Raw genomic sequence first — 13,889 nt, 5'->3', positions numbered from 1 at the left:
GGAAAAACAAACCGTTTAAATAGGGATACAGGTAGGCCCATTGCAACAATGAGATGTACAAGTCGTTACGTCAAAAAGGAACTTTACAACTTTCGTGGGGGGCGGGGAGGAGGACGATGGGAAGGGATGGGAAGGAGAAACAAAGGGGGAGGATACAATGCTTGATAAGAAATGTACTCATTATCTTGCCTATGTAATTGTAACTCCTCTGTACAGTATTTTCACAAAATAAAATAAATACTAATAGTTTCTGTAAAAAAATAAAAAATAAAAAATAATAAAAAAGAAATGTACTCATTATCTTGCCCATGTAATTGTAACTCCTCTGTACAGTATTTTCACAATAAAAAATTAAAAATTAAAAAATTAAAAAAAAAAACTTATCTGTGAGAGAAATGCTTGGCTCCTGGGTAGAAGGGGTAGGGGTGGGGAAGGAACTGGGCCAACTCTTCTACTACTAACAAAAATCACCCTAGACTGTTTTTACTTTTCCCCTCAATGGGTGAGTTGCTTATCTAAAGCTAAAACACTGGTGACTTTGATCTGACCTGATGAATTGTTGCTAACCAGCAGCCACATTGGCTGTATTCAGTTTTGGTCAGTCAACTGTCTTCCATAAGCAAGAGCCAAATTCCTCTATGACCAGAACTGATTTTTCTCCCATCTTTGCCTCAAAGTACTTCTCACCTGATCACTGGAAAAACAGGTGTGAGGGCTGGGCTCAGTGGATCATACTTATAATCTCAGCTACTTGGGAGATATCAGATGTAGGATACGAGTTCAAGGTTGGTGCAGGCATGAAAATAGTTAATGAGGGGGAGGATGGGAGGGGATGAGAAGGGGAAACAAAGGAGGAGGCTACAATGCTTGATAAGAAATGTACTCATTATCTTGCCCATGTAATTGTAACCCCTCTATACAGTATTTTCACAATAAAAAAATAAAAATGAAAAAATATTTAATGAGACACTGTCTCATAAAACCAAGCCAGTACATCTCTGTAATCCCCGCTACAAGGGAAGCAGAACTAGGAAGAAAGCTGAGTACCAGCGTTATCATGGATTCTAAGTGCAACGCTTGACTTGATTAGAGGGTGACACAAAGTTACCAAGCATATCTATCACTCCTGCTCAATCTTTTTCCTGACCTCAGGCCCTTCTCACCCTGCATGCCCTGCTCTGTGGAGTTGGAGCAATGACAGCTCCTCCCAGGGCCACTGTGGGCCTTCCCTGGAATGTCACTATGTCCTCTCTGTCATTGGAAACCTGCGCTGCCCTCCTGCCCCATCCATGCCCCGCCATCTAAAGAGCATTTTCCCTGGGAGTGAACAGTCCAAGCTGAAGATGGATTCTGGCTTTATGTCTTCATGCTTTTCCACATGTTATGTGTTCACCCCTATTTTGTCAACTCTTGCCCAAACAAATGCTGCCAGTGTCCCCCAAGGTCTAGCAGCCTAAAGGACTGATATTGGAGATACTGGGGTGATTGTCATATTTTAGAGTTGCTCTTTTTCAATCAGGGGTCTGAACAGAGAAAAGTGAAGCTTCTAGGAGGTCATCATTTTCCCTCTATTCTACGTCTGATTGGGGTGTGTAACGTGTTGGGGGGGGTGACTAAGAGCGAGGTGTCAGGAGTCACACCCTGGGAGGGGCAGACTGAGGTCTGGACAGGGGCTCTCTCTCCCTTCAGCCCTAGAATTCAAAGAGCCCCAAGGCAAGAATCCAAAGCAAAATTACCAACACACATTTTGCTTCCCATCAAGTGAGGTTCAATTTAGACCAGGATGATGTTTCTGAAATTCCATTTAATATAAATTTTGTTTTGTATGAGCTAACAGATGAGGTCTAAAGGCTGCAGAGCTAAATGGGCTTCGCTTTATATCAGAAGTAACATGGGAAGATGACAGGCTTCCAGGATCCTAGGAGGAAGAGAATAAAGTCTATACTTAGGTATTTTTAAGGTAAAAGAAACATAATTTTGAACTCTAGGGGCTGCTGATCTGAGCTTGTTTGTTTTGTCCCGGTCCTAGGACTTGATCTCAGGGCCTGGCCGCTGTCCCTGAGCTTTATTTGCTCAAGACTAGCACTTTATCACTTGAGCTACAGCTCCACTTCTGGCTTTTTTATAAAAAAAATTCATGGTAGTAATTGGAGATAAGTGTCTTACATATTTTCCTGCCTGAGTTGGATTCAAACTAGATCCTCAGCTCTCAACCTCCTAACTATATAGGGTCACAGGTATGAGCCACCAGTGCCTGCCCCCTCCCATGCCTTCTTTGATAGCCTCTACAAGGCTGCCCTTTAGTTCCACCTTGACCTTGACCGTGTCCTCCAGAGTCTAACTCAGTTACCAGCTTAACCAATAATCAGTCTGAATTCTCATGGCCATGTTGGAGAACATGCTGCCAAGCTGGACATCATCTCTTGTATTACACAAATGACAAGCGTATGCACAAACACAGCCAAAATGCTGCCAATCTCTGGCAGTTGAGGAATAAAACAAGAGGAGCCTAAGAGCAGACAAGTTCCCTGTAATAGTGTCCGATGAGAAACCATTCCTCTTCCATTTGCAATCAATAATTAACAAAAGAGCCATTCCTGAAATTTTATCTTGATGGCCTCAGAATTTAGCCTGCCAGAATAAGTCATAGTAAGAATAAGTGGTCCACATCATTAACTTACTTTGATGTCATTACCTCTGCCCTGTATGTGTTTTTTTAATGATATATCAATGGTGCATACCAAGGAAATCTGAGTTTCGCTGAGTGACAAGCATTCTGCCTCCCCAGAAACCTGAGCATTCCTCTGCCACTTCTGATTTCATTCCATGGCCACTGACATGCAGATGAGCTTGTTGCAAAAAATGGAACAAGCTTGCAGCCACTGTCACCAGAGGACTGTCAACAGACAAGACCTGAGATGTCATCAAGTCAGCTGGTTCAAACCTCTTATTATATGATGAGAAATGGGAGGAGAATGAACTATATTAAGAGGAGCATTGTCACCAGATGCTGGTGGTTCATGCCTGTGATCCCAGCTACTTAAAAGGCTGAGATCTAAGGAGAGTGGTTCAAAGCCAGACTGGGCAAGAAAGTCCATGAGACTCTTATCTCCAATTAACCACCAGAGAACCAGAAGTGGTACCGTGGCTCAGAATGGTAGAATGCTAACCTTGAGCAAAAGACCTCAGGGACAGTGGCCAGACCCTGAGTTTAAGCCCCACAATTGAGAAAAAAAACAAAAACAAAAAAGGGAGTGTGAAGCCCGAACAAAATATAACATAGCCATTTTAGCTTAGATTCTATCCTGTTAAGGCACTATAACTGAAACTCCAGGAACTGTATCAGCAACTCCCTTTGGGCCCAAATTCCAGGAACCTTTACAGTACCCTTTACGGTACCCTTTACAGTAAATTCCACAAAGTAGAGCTAAGTTCCAAATGTTCCTGCAAGATAAAGACCACTTGGTTGCAGCTCAGATCATTTCAAAGAGCATCAGCCCCAAGAACCAGCCAACCCCCAGTCCCTGGTCGGTTCCTGCACGAGTTAAACTAATCATCTTTTAGAATTATTTTATGAATTTCCCATGGTGTGATATGATTTGCTATGTGATACTATGGTGTATAGAATGCCCCAGAAATCCTGTAAAAACCCTGCTGAAGGAAGGGTCATGGCTCTCAACTCTGACCTGCTGGCGTCGGTGATCGTTTTAAATCCAGGCTGGAGCTTGTAATAAACAACTCTCATGTGCTTGCTTCATTATTGCCTATCAATTGCTTTGCTGAACTCTCTTGTGTTTTGTAGAGAGAATCATTAGAGACATTTGCTTCCGAAAATAAAATTACAGTAGCCAGAAATCACAGCATCCTAACCAACAGTTTTTATCTCTCAAACTACTACCCTGCATACATACAAAATATACATCACCCTGAGTAATCGCCTTGCATTGTGAATAATTAGATATGTGACTCCATAACTGTCCAGGTCAGACAGTCCATACCAGCTGATCCTCCCTCCCAACTGAGGGAAGGGTTCTCTGCCAGTGTTCTCTGGCCAAATGCAGGGAAAAGCCTTTTATTTCTGTCCCTGCCAGCTCCAACAATTCCACACTGAAATCCCCAACCTGCTCTATGTTGGAATGCTGGCTCTCTGCAGAGGTTTAAACCCTAGGACCTCTCCCTGGCCTTCTTTCAGCCCTCAGCCCCAACCACTCATCTGTGCACCTGACTCCTGCTTCAACCCACCTGTACCCCCACCCCAACATCTCTGCTTAGCCTTGTCCTGCAGCAGCTGTTCAGCTCACTGCTGGCTCACAGCTGAAGTACAAGTGAAGAACTTTGGTTCTCACCTCCCAAGGCAAATGCCAGCCCTCTGACAATTCCCAATAGTTTATTTCTGCTTGGTGACAAGCTGGGGGCAGATGCTGGGAATTGTGCCTGAAATGGTTCTGAATTGTGCCAGAAATGTGCTGTGTCTCAGTGGTAGAGTACCAGCCTTGAATAAAAGAAGCTCAAGGCCAGTGCCCAGGCCCTGAGTTCAAGCCCCAGGACTGGCAAAGAAAAACAAAACAAACAAAAAAAAACTGAAAATTTATGCAGTACAATGATCTTTTTTGCTAAAGGAAAACAATAGCTGCTTACAGAGCAGAAGAGCCTTTCTTTCAGAATAGTTTCTCCATGAACATGTAGGGTATATATCTCCTTTAGGATTCTGTTTTTCTATTTTCAGTATTTTTCTCTAAAATGCTCCTTAAGGGCTCACTTGAGTTTACTGCCTGGCCAATCTGGGTGATTTGGGGGCTTGAGTGATGGCATTTTATGTCCTGTCCATTCAAAAGTGACTGCCTTTCAGATAGGATTGTCAGCACATGCAGAAGCATGGTTTAATGATAAGGTCTGGCACAAAAGTGCTTAAATGTTTAAGTAGCAATGAATATTGAAACAGCCCAAGAGTGACCAAAATCCGTGCAAGATTTGGGGTTCTTGTAAACACAAGGGGGAGCCATAGCCTCTAACCATGAAATCAGGCACTTCAATCATTGCCTGGGGTAGTCTGCAAATGGGGGTGCAAGTGCATGTACCCTTTGTTTTGAAATTGTATTCCATGTTTCTTAATATTGTGTTTGCGTGGAAGATTTATTTTTTTCAAATTTTAATACCCAATTATGAGTTTGTTAATATTTAAGTCAAATTAGCATACTTCCAACTTGCATACACAGCCACACAGTGTTTTCATCAGGAAGAATGAAAGGAAAACAATCTGAGACGGATATATTTGTGTGTGGGTGTGTGTGATTGTGTATGTGTATTTACAAAGGCTAGCCATATTTGTATATGTGTATTTGTGTGCACACATATGTGTATTTATGTTAATATTATGTCTATATAATATATATATGGTGTATATGTGTGTTTATATGTATTGATTGAGACATTTCTCTATTCCTTGGTCTTTATATTATTCATCTCCTGCTGCTCTTTGCCTAAGTCTGCAGACTAATGGCAAAATAAATATGAATTTTTTTTTTGGTTGGTCGTGGGACTTGAACTCTAGGCCTGGGTGCTGTCCATGAGCTCTTCAGCTCAAGGCTAGGACTCTACCATTAGAGCCACAGTGCCTCTTCCGGCCATTTCTGTTTATGTGGTGTTGAGGAATCGAACCCAGGGCCTCATGCATGTGAGGCAAGCACTCTACCACTGAGCCACCTTCCAGCCCCAAAATATGAATTTCTGTTGTAGGTTTATTTGGCCTCTTTTGCCCCCAGCTGCTAAAATAAATCTGTCAATACTGTTCATGGTCTCCGCTCCTAAAACAAAATGACCTAAAAGTAACACAGGGCAGAAAATTCTCAGCAGTGTGAGGCTGTGGGCAACCAGGTACAGGAAAATTCAGACACTTGGCTGTGGTGACTCCTGGCACTGCCATCCAGACATTAATTTGTTTGTTCCGGGACACCCAGAATTTCTCTAGGCTGCTCTATTTCCCTGTAGTGAATAATATTGTATATTTGTTGTTAGTTGGTGAGATGACTAATCTTTTTTTTCTTTTCATGTTTGTGGTGAAAGTACTGGGTTTGTATTCAGAGTTTGGGCCTTGCTAGGCAGGCATTCTATATCTGGATCCACACCAATAGCACTTCATGCTTGCCGAGCATCTCAACTATTTGCCTGGACTGAGCTCCCCCTACTTTTGCCTCCTATGTAGCTGGGATGACAGGCGTGTGCCTAGATGATTGGTTCAGATGGGGGAGGGGATCTCACTAACTTGTTTTTTTGCCTGGGCTGGCCTAATATCTTTATCCTCCCACATTTTTACCATCTGAGTAGCTGGGATTACAGAAGGGAGCCACCACACCCATCCATGACTGCCTTAATAGAAAGAAGCTGATGGAAGGCTGATAAACTCAAGTCATCTACCCACAGGACAGTCTGGGTTGCTGGGCAAGATTCACCTATGCCTAGCTTCAGTCTGCAGCATCAGAGCAGCTCCAAAAATGAAGCCACAGCTATGTTTATTAATGCTGTGTGCGTCTTGACCTTGACTGCACCCCTGGATGAAACAGCCCTCAGTGGATTCAACATCCACACTTTCTGAACCAAAATACATCACTTGATTCAAAGAGATTTGTGAATTTTGGGATATTGGGGGAAAAATGAGTGTTGATATTTGTGAAATCTCTTTAAAAAATGCCTTCCTTGTAATACTTCCAAAATTAATATACAAATTCAATGTAATTCCTATTAAAATCCCATTGACGTACATCACTGAAATACAGAAAACAGTCCAAAAATTCATATGGAACAACAAAAGACCTAGAATAGCCAAAACAATTCTAGGGAATAAAGACAACATGGGAGGGCTATCCATGCCGAACTTCAAACTCTACTACAGAGCTATAATAACAAAGACAGCATGGTACTGGCACAAAAACAGACCCGAAGACCAATGGAACAGAATAGAAGATCCAGAAATAAATCCACAGGTCTACAGCCAGCTGATATTCGACAAAGGAGCCAAAGATATACAATGGAAGAAACACAGCCTCTTCAACCACTGGTGCTGGGAAAACTGGGCAGCCACATGCAGAAAACTAAAAGTGGACCCCAGCCTATCACCATGCACCAACATCAACTCAAAATGGATTAAAGATCTTAACATTAAACCTGAATCTCTGAAACTACTGCAGGACAGAGTAGGAGAGACACTTGAACTAATAGGCGCAGGAAGGAACTTCCTGAACAGAGTCCCAGGGTCACAACAAGTTGGAGAGAGACTCGACAAATGGGACTACCTTAAAATAAAAAGCTTCTGCACAGCTAAATCTATCACAACCAAGGTAGAAAAAATATTTACCAGCAATATATCAGACACAGGGTTAAAATCCTGTATATACAGGGAACTCAAGAAACTAATCCCTCCCAAACCTAACAAACCAATTACTAAATGGGCAAGGGAACTAAAGAGGGACTTCTCAGGTGAAGAAATAAAAATGGCAAAGAAACACATGAGGAAATGTCCATCATCCCTGCTGGTGAAGGAAATGCAAATAAAGACAATCCTGAGATACCACCTTACCCCAGTCAGAATGTCCCACATCCATAAATCAGCCAACGACAAATGCTGGAGGGGATGTGGTGAAAGAGGAACCCTATTACACTGCTGGTGGGAATGTACACTTATACAACCACTTTGGAAAGCACTCTGGAGGGTCCTTAGAAAGATAAAGATTGACCTCCCTTATGACCCAGTAATACCACTTCTAGGCATCTACCCTGAACAACAGGAACCAATATAAAAGGACACGTGCACCTCCATGTTTATTGCAGCACTGTTCGCAATAGCTAGGATATGGAAACAACCCAGATGCCCCACCACAGATGAATGAATACAAAAATTGTGGTATCTATACACAATGGAATACTATGCAGCCATTAGAAATGACAAAATAATGGCATTTGCAGGGAAATGGATGGAGCTAGAAGGAATCATGTTGAGCGAGGTAAGCCAAGAGCAAAGAGACAAACGGTACATAGTCTCCCTGATAAGTGGATGCTAAAACCAAAACGTTAGGTGATACGACAGAACTAACAGGACTTAAGAAACAAAGAACTCTGAACCACTACTAAATATCCCCATGCTGCTGATCACATGTATGGGGTATATGTGTACAACTTTATATGTTATAGACTGTGATAGACAATTTGCTCCAGGAAAGTTAGAATGAACTTGTGACTTTAAATGAGCATCATTATTCCACAATACTGTGAAATTTGGGAAATTATGTAATCACTTAATCACAATTTTAAAAAAAAGAACCTGGGGAAGGTTGGGAGGAAAGGGATGGTAGGGGGAAAACAATGGAGGGGGTAACAATGCTCAATAGGAAGTGTACTCATTACTTTATTCATGTAACTGTAACCCTCTGTATAGTATCTTTACAATAAAAAATTTAAAAAAATGCCTTCCTTGGAAGGAAAAAAAAAGAATAATACATTGCAATAGATTTTTCTACCTAAGAAAATCCCATACATGACTTAGAGCCACATACTTCCCCATGATTGGCGAGCACAGATCCAGGATCTATAACTCCCTGGCCTTGGCGGTGCCATCCTTTTATGTACAGTGCAAAGTCTCCTTACCCCCCTACATAAACAAAGGCATTCCTTTCAGTCTGATGGAAAAATACAAGGAACACATCATTGAGCAAAGGCTCGTTTCAATCAAATCTGGAGGAATGGTGAGTCACAACAGGCCTGGAAATCTACCTTTTGAGTTGCACAGTCACATCTGGATGGGTTTATGTTTGATTGTTTCTCTTCTTGAGAGGACCAGAGCGCTGCTGAGAAACCAGAGAATTCTGCCAGCCCAGCATTGGAGGGAATAGTCAGTAGACAGCAGAGGACAGAACGCTGGGATGGCAACATCTGTGAGCCAGGCCTCTGGAGAGCTGGCTTAAATCTTGCAGATAGAAAGTAGAAGCCAGAAAAATAAGGTATCACCTTTGCCTGATTCAGTGGGAACAAATACCTTCCTGAGCAGTCCCCAAATCTTGTAGACATGAGAACTGCTCCACCCATCTTCATGTAGAAACACTGCTCCAAAGAAGAGTCAACCAAAAGATCAGAATGACTAGTCATAATGGAGCCATTTGGCAGTGTTCTCAGTTCTCCATCAAAAGGTCATTGGAATTGCAAACAGCTGACACACATGCCAAGTTGTTTGCAGGAAAAATTGCTTGTCACAATGAAGTCCTCTTGTCTTGGACAGGTTTGCTCATCTGCTTGTTTGCACAAAAGAGAATGAAGCAGATGTTCTTCATGCTCTGACATTAACTTGAAACCAACAGACCCTCTGGCATTAGAGGTCTGAAGTCCCAATGGGCACCTAGGAACTCGGGAGGATCTGGTCCCCCCAACCCTAGCCTCTCATACCCCGTCCATAGTGAAAGAGGAACCAAGATTCATCTGAGTTGTCTTTGTGTAAAACAGGTTAAGTGGTGGTTTTTATAAATCTCCTAGGGTTTTCTCACTACCTGGCAAGGTGAACTTGGACTGTGGCAGGAGAGTCATAGATTTGGTGAATTCCAACATAAGTGACAAGCTATTTACAGTTATTATGTGACTCTAAAGAATGGACGGCTTTTCTGTGGATTTTTTTGACATTTAAAAATAGAGTATTTTTGAAGGGCATGATTTCAGACTCACTTAGCAGTTTCACTTCTCTAGCCTGGACACTGTATGCCTGGGTTCCACAGCCACAAATTCAAATATTTGGAAGACAAAGTAAAGTGCATCTGAGCTGAACATGTATATTCTTGTCATTATTTCCTAAATGATGTGAAAGGGCAACTATTCACATGACATCTGCACTGTGCTAGGTAATCTCAGCAATCTACAGATGATTCAAAGTGTTCAGCTCATATGCAGTGCTAAACTGTGGGGGGCAGTAGTGTAGTTGTGGAAGTGGGAGGAAAGGGATGGTAGGGAAAAACAAAGGAGGAGGCATCAATGTTTGATAAGAAATGTACTCATTACCTTGCTCATGTAACTGTAACCCCCCTGTATTTTCACAATAAAAAAACTTATAAATAAAAAATAGGCCTAAAAACAAAAGCAGACATCTTAACATTAAAAATTAGCAAAAGTCCTGAACAGGTATTTCACATGAGGAAATGGGAAAAACCAGTAAACTTGTAAAGATGTGTTCAATGCCATTCATAGATTATGAGATGCCAGTTCACATTCATCATCGGGAGAGGAGAGAGAGAGCAATGACCAAAACCACACATGAACTGTGGCTACAAGGTGCAATGGCTTTGTAAGTCTATTATCTACCAACCAGGCAGAATTAAACACGTAAGACCCAAGAGTCTCTGTGCTCTAATCCTAACAATGTATTGTTCAGTCTTCTGTGTATTGTAAGCACTTCATATGTTTTCTGAAATCATGACAGCTCTACCCAAACAAATTAAAGCCCAGGCATCAAGCTGAACACAGTAGTTCAGCCCTCTAATCCCAACTATTTGGGAGATAGAAATCAGGGATATCATGGTTCAAAGTCAGCTTAAGCAAAAAGAAATTGACAAGTCTGCATCTCAACCAATGGCTGGGCTTGTTGATTTACACCTATTATTCCCAGCTGTGGGGAAAGCACAATGGCTGGGTGCAGAGGAGCCTGCCTGTCACCTCCAGAAATGCAGGGAAGCATGAGAAGGAAGATTGCAGACCAGGTTGTCCCAGACACAAAGCAAATCCTACCTCAAAAATAAAAGGGGGCTGGGGGCCGGTGGCTCACACCTGTAATCCTAGCTATTCAGGAGGCTGAGATTTGAGGATCACAGTTCAAAGCCAGCCCGGGCAGGAAAGTCCACAAAACTCTTATCTCCAATAAACCACCAGAAAACTAAACGTGGCGCTGTAGCTCAAGTTGTGAAGTGCTGGCCTTGAGCTGGATTGGTGAGGGACAGCTCTCAGGCCCAGAGTTCAAGCCCCATGACCAACATTAAATAAATAAATCAGTGAATAAAAAGCGCTGGAGGCATGTCTCAAGTGGTAGAGCAGCTGCCCTGCGAGCACAAATCCCTGAGTTTATCCTCAGTATTGAAAAACAATGAACAAACCAACAAAAAAGGGCATCAATATTTTTCATCTCTCCAGCTGAGTCCAAGGTACAGCCCAGTTTTCCAGCCAGCTATACACTGTGGTCATGGCCTTTCACCTCCCTTTAAATTCTGGTGCACAGAAGTCCCAGAAGTAATGGGCCATGAGAAGCACAGGAAATAAAGTCTCATCTACTCTCTGTCCTCAGCACAATACATGCAGGAAAGAGCTCCTTCCTCTGTTGATGCATATAAAGGAAGCCTTTCTGCAGCCCTGTCAGTCAAAGTACAGCATGACCTGCTCTCCAAAGTCCAGTTGGGTGGTGGAGGTTCGAATGCACTGAGGAGTGGCTTTTCTGTCCTGCAGGGGCCAAAGGCTGGGACACACGTGAGTGAAAGGTCTACACTGAATACATCTGGCAGTGTGTGGCTCCTGTGGTCTTTTCTGACACGCTTTCATCTGCAAGGTGAACCTTCTCGACAAATAAGAACTTCCTCTTCCTTTTCTAAGTTTTCCAATAGTCAATATAAATGTTGGTTGGTTGACCTTGCAATTCAATTGCAGTCTGTCTAACCTAACAATTGTCAATGGAAGAAAAGAAAAGTCTGTTTGGGTTTTTAATTTTTAAAGATATCCTTTTGGAATTATTAAGAAGCTTTAAAATTTGTATGACCTACCTTGGGAGCTAAGTTTCTCACCAGTGTTTCCAGAATGCAAAGAAGTCATCCTAAAAGCTTTGGAGAGAAAATGGCTTGTAACTATTCCATGCATAAAATCCTGTGGTCCTTCAGGTGGACCTGTTGCAACAATGAGAAGTACAAAATGTCATGTCAAAACCAGCTTTACAATGTCGGTGGGGGGGGAGGGGGGTATAATTGGGTGGGGGGAGGGGGGAGGCTGGGAAGGGAGGTGAAGGGTAAACAAAGGAGGAGGCTGCAATGCTTGGTAAGAAATGTATGCATTATCCTGCCCATGTAATTGTAGCCCCTCTGTACAGTATGTTCTCAAATAAAATAAAATAATATTAAAAAAAAAATCCTGTGGTCCTGCGCAGAGTAAGACTGGGTTAAAGCAAAGTCAGGTATATAGTAATAATTTTTCCTGTTAGTTGTTTTACCAACTTGGTATCAGAAGCCTTATGATACTGAAAGGCTGTCTAATGGTCTTGAAGAAAAGTCCACAGACACAGAGGGAGAGGCAAAGCAGCAAAGATTTATTAAAGAAAAAGATAAGCAGAGCTCTTGCTGGACAGGCAGGGTCCTCAAGGGAAGGCAGGGCTTGAGGTGCATTGTATTGGTGTTAAGCTGTTCTAGTACAGAGCTACATGACTCACTGAAAGACCCCAGACTCACTGGGATGCTTTCTTCTACGGGAGGGTACCCCACGAACCAAGACTCCAAACCAGCAGATGCAACAAGCAAGAGGATTTTATTAGGCGTTTGCGCAAACGGGCTCCCTGTCCAAGGCAGACTGGAAGCCCGGAGCAGCGGTTTACAGGCCCTTTTAAAGACAAAAACCACAGGATTAGCATAAGACCCCAGGCTCCCCAGGATTGGCTCAGCTTAAAAATTATCATATACTCCAGCAATCATTTTTGTAACACTTGTTTGTTGAAAACTGGTTGGTTCCCTAGGGGAGGCTTCTCTGGGGGGGAGTCCACATAGTTATAGGCTCGCGATTGGTTGACATTTGACCTAGTTTGCTGGGCTGGCCAGATGGTCCTTGTCTTGAGCCCCCTGCCGTGAGTTTTTACACAGGAATTCAGGAGAACATATGCTTTTGTTTTTTATCTATGTTTGCAGACCTTGTCCCTGGGCCTGCATCTGGACTTTGTAACTTTTTAACTTATTTCTGGGAAGGGAAGAGTCAGTGTTAGCACAAGCAGGTTTACAGAAGCAGAATTAGCAGTTAGCATATTGTAAAATGGACATAGCCCCAATTTCAATCTTTCATTCCCTCCTCTTGTCTTTGGACTAATTTTAATCTTAAAATTTAGGGTGTCTCTATATTATCTTGTGTGGTGTCAGTTGTTCTCAATGCTTGGTATTTGGATCTCAGAACTAATAGACGGACTGAGCTGATCTTTTTTTTTTTTTTTTTTTTTTTTACAAGTCTGTTGAGTATACAAGGTCCGATTGTAACAAAAGTAACAGTACCAGGGCCCTTACATTTTTTTTCCACCAGTCCTGACTCCGTGTATCACAGTTAACTTAATTTTATACCAGCTGCACTTGTAAGCTCCAATTTTAAGACATACTCATACCATCTGTGACATACTTAAACTTTCTGAGGTTTGTCTTAAAGACAATCCTTACTTTTCAAATCCTTTCTTATCCAAAGGGGATACCAATTTTTCTCCAGTTCCTTTCCCAAGGCTTTCTTTACTACCTCCCGATCCCTTTCAGTTTATTATTTCCATTGATAACACACTCAGGTTATTACCATACCAGAGCCAAACTAGGCTGTGACCATAGAGTGGATTTCCAGTCACTATGCACTGAAGTGCCTAAGGCAAGCAAGCCAGTGATATCCTTGTCCCCAATATCCACTGTGGGAAGAGAGGGTTTCTGGATATCACCTAAAAGAATGTCCCACAAGTTCTTAGATTTAGCAGCAGTCAACCAGGAAGCAGACTCAGGTGATGGAATCAGGCAGGAGTTCCTCCAGGTGGCTGTCAGGTCATCATTCCCCAACAGCAGCAGCAGCAGCCCCCGCAGCAGCCCAGGCTCTCAGTGGCTCCAAGGGACTATCCCACCTCATGCTGGGCTGTAAATTCCTACACAGACTGGTTA

The 13,889-nt window shown here is 42.5% G+C and overlaps 1 long non-coding RNA gene across 1 annotated transcript; it reads right to left on the bottom strand.

Annotated features, from left to right (window-relative positions):
* Positions 1 to 1,784: 1,784 nt before the first annotated feature.
* Positions 1,785 to 12,544, bottom strand: LOC138827543 (uncharacterized). Its single transcript, XR_011372122.1, has 3 exons — positions 12,431 to 12,544; positions 11,775 to 11,894; positions 1,785 to 1,918 (listed from the first exon to the last, which is right to left on the bottom strand). It is a non-coding gene; the product is annotated as an uncharacterized lncRNA (long non-coding RNA).
* Between the last annotated feature and the right edge of the window lie 1,345 nt (positions 12,545 to 13,889).

The sequence above is a fragment of the Dipodomys merriami genome, unplaced genomic scaffold, assembly GCF_024711535.1.
Source record: "Dipodomys merriami isolate MVZ:Mamm:240054 unplaced genomic scaffold, mDipMer1.0.p SCAF_1570, whole genome shotgun sequence".
Taxonomy (NCBI): Eukaryota; Metazoa; Chordata; class Mammalia; order Rodentia; family Heteromyidae; genus Dipodomys; species Dipodomys merriami.
The sequence above is the reverse complement of the archived record's forward strand: the minus strand, read 5'-3'. Positions and strand labels throughout refer to the sequence as shown.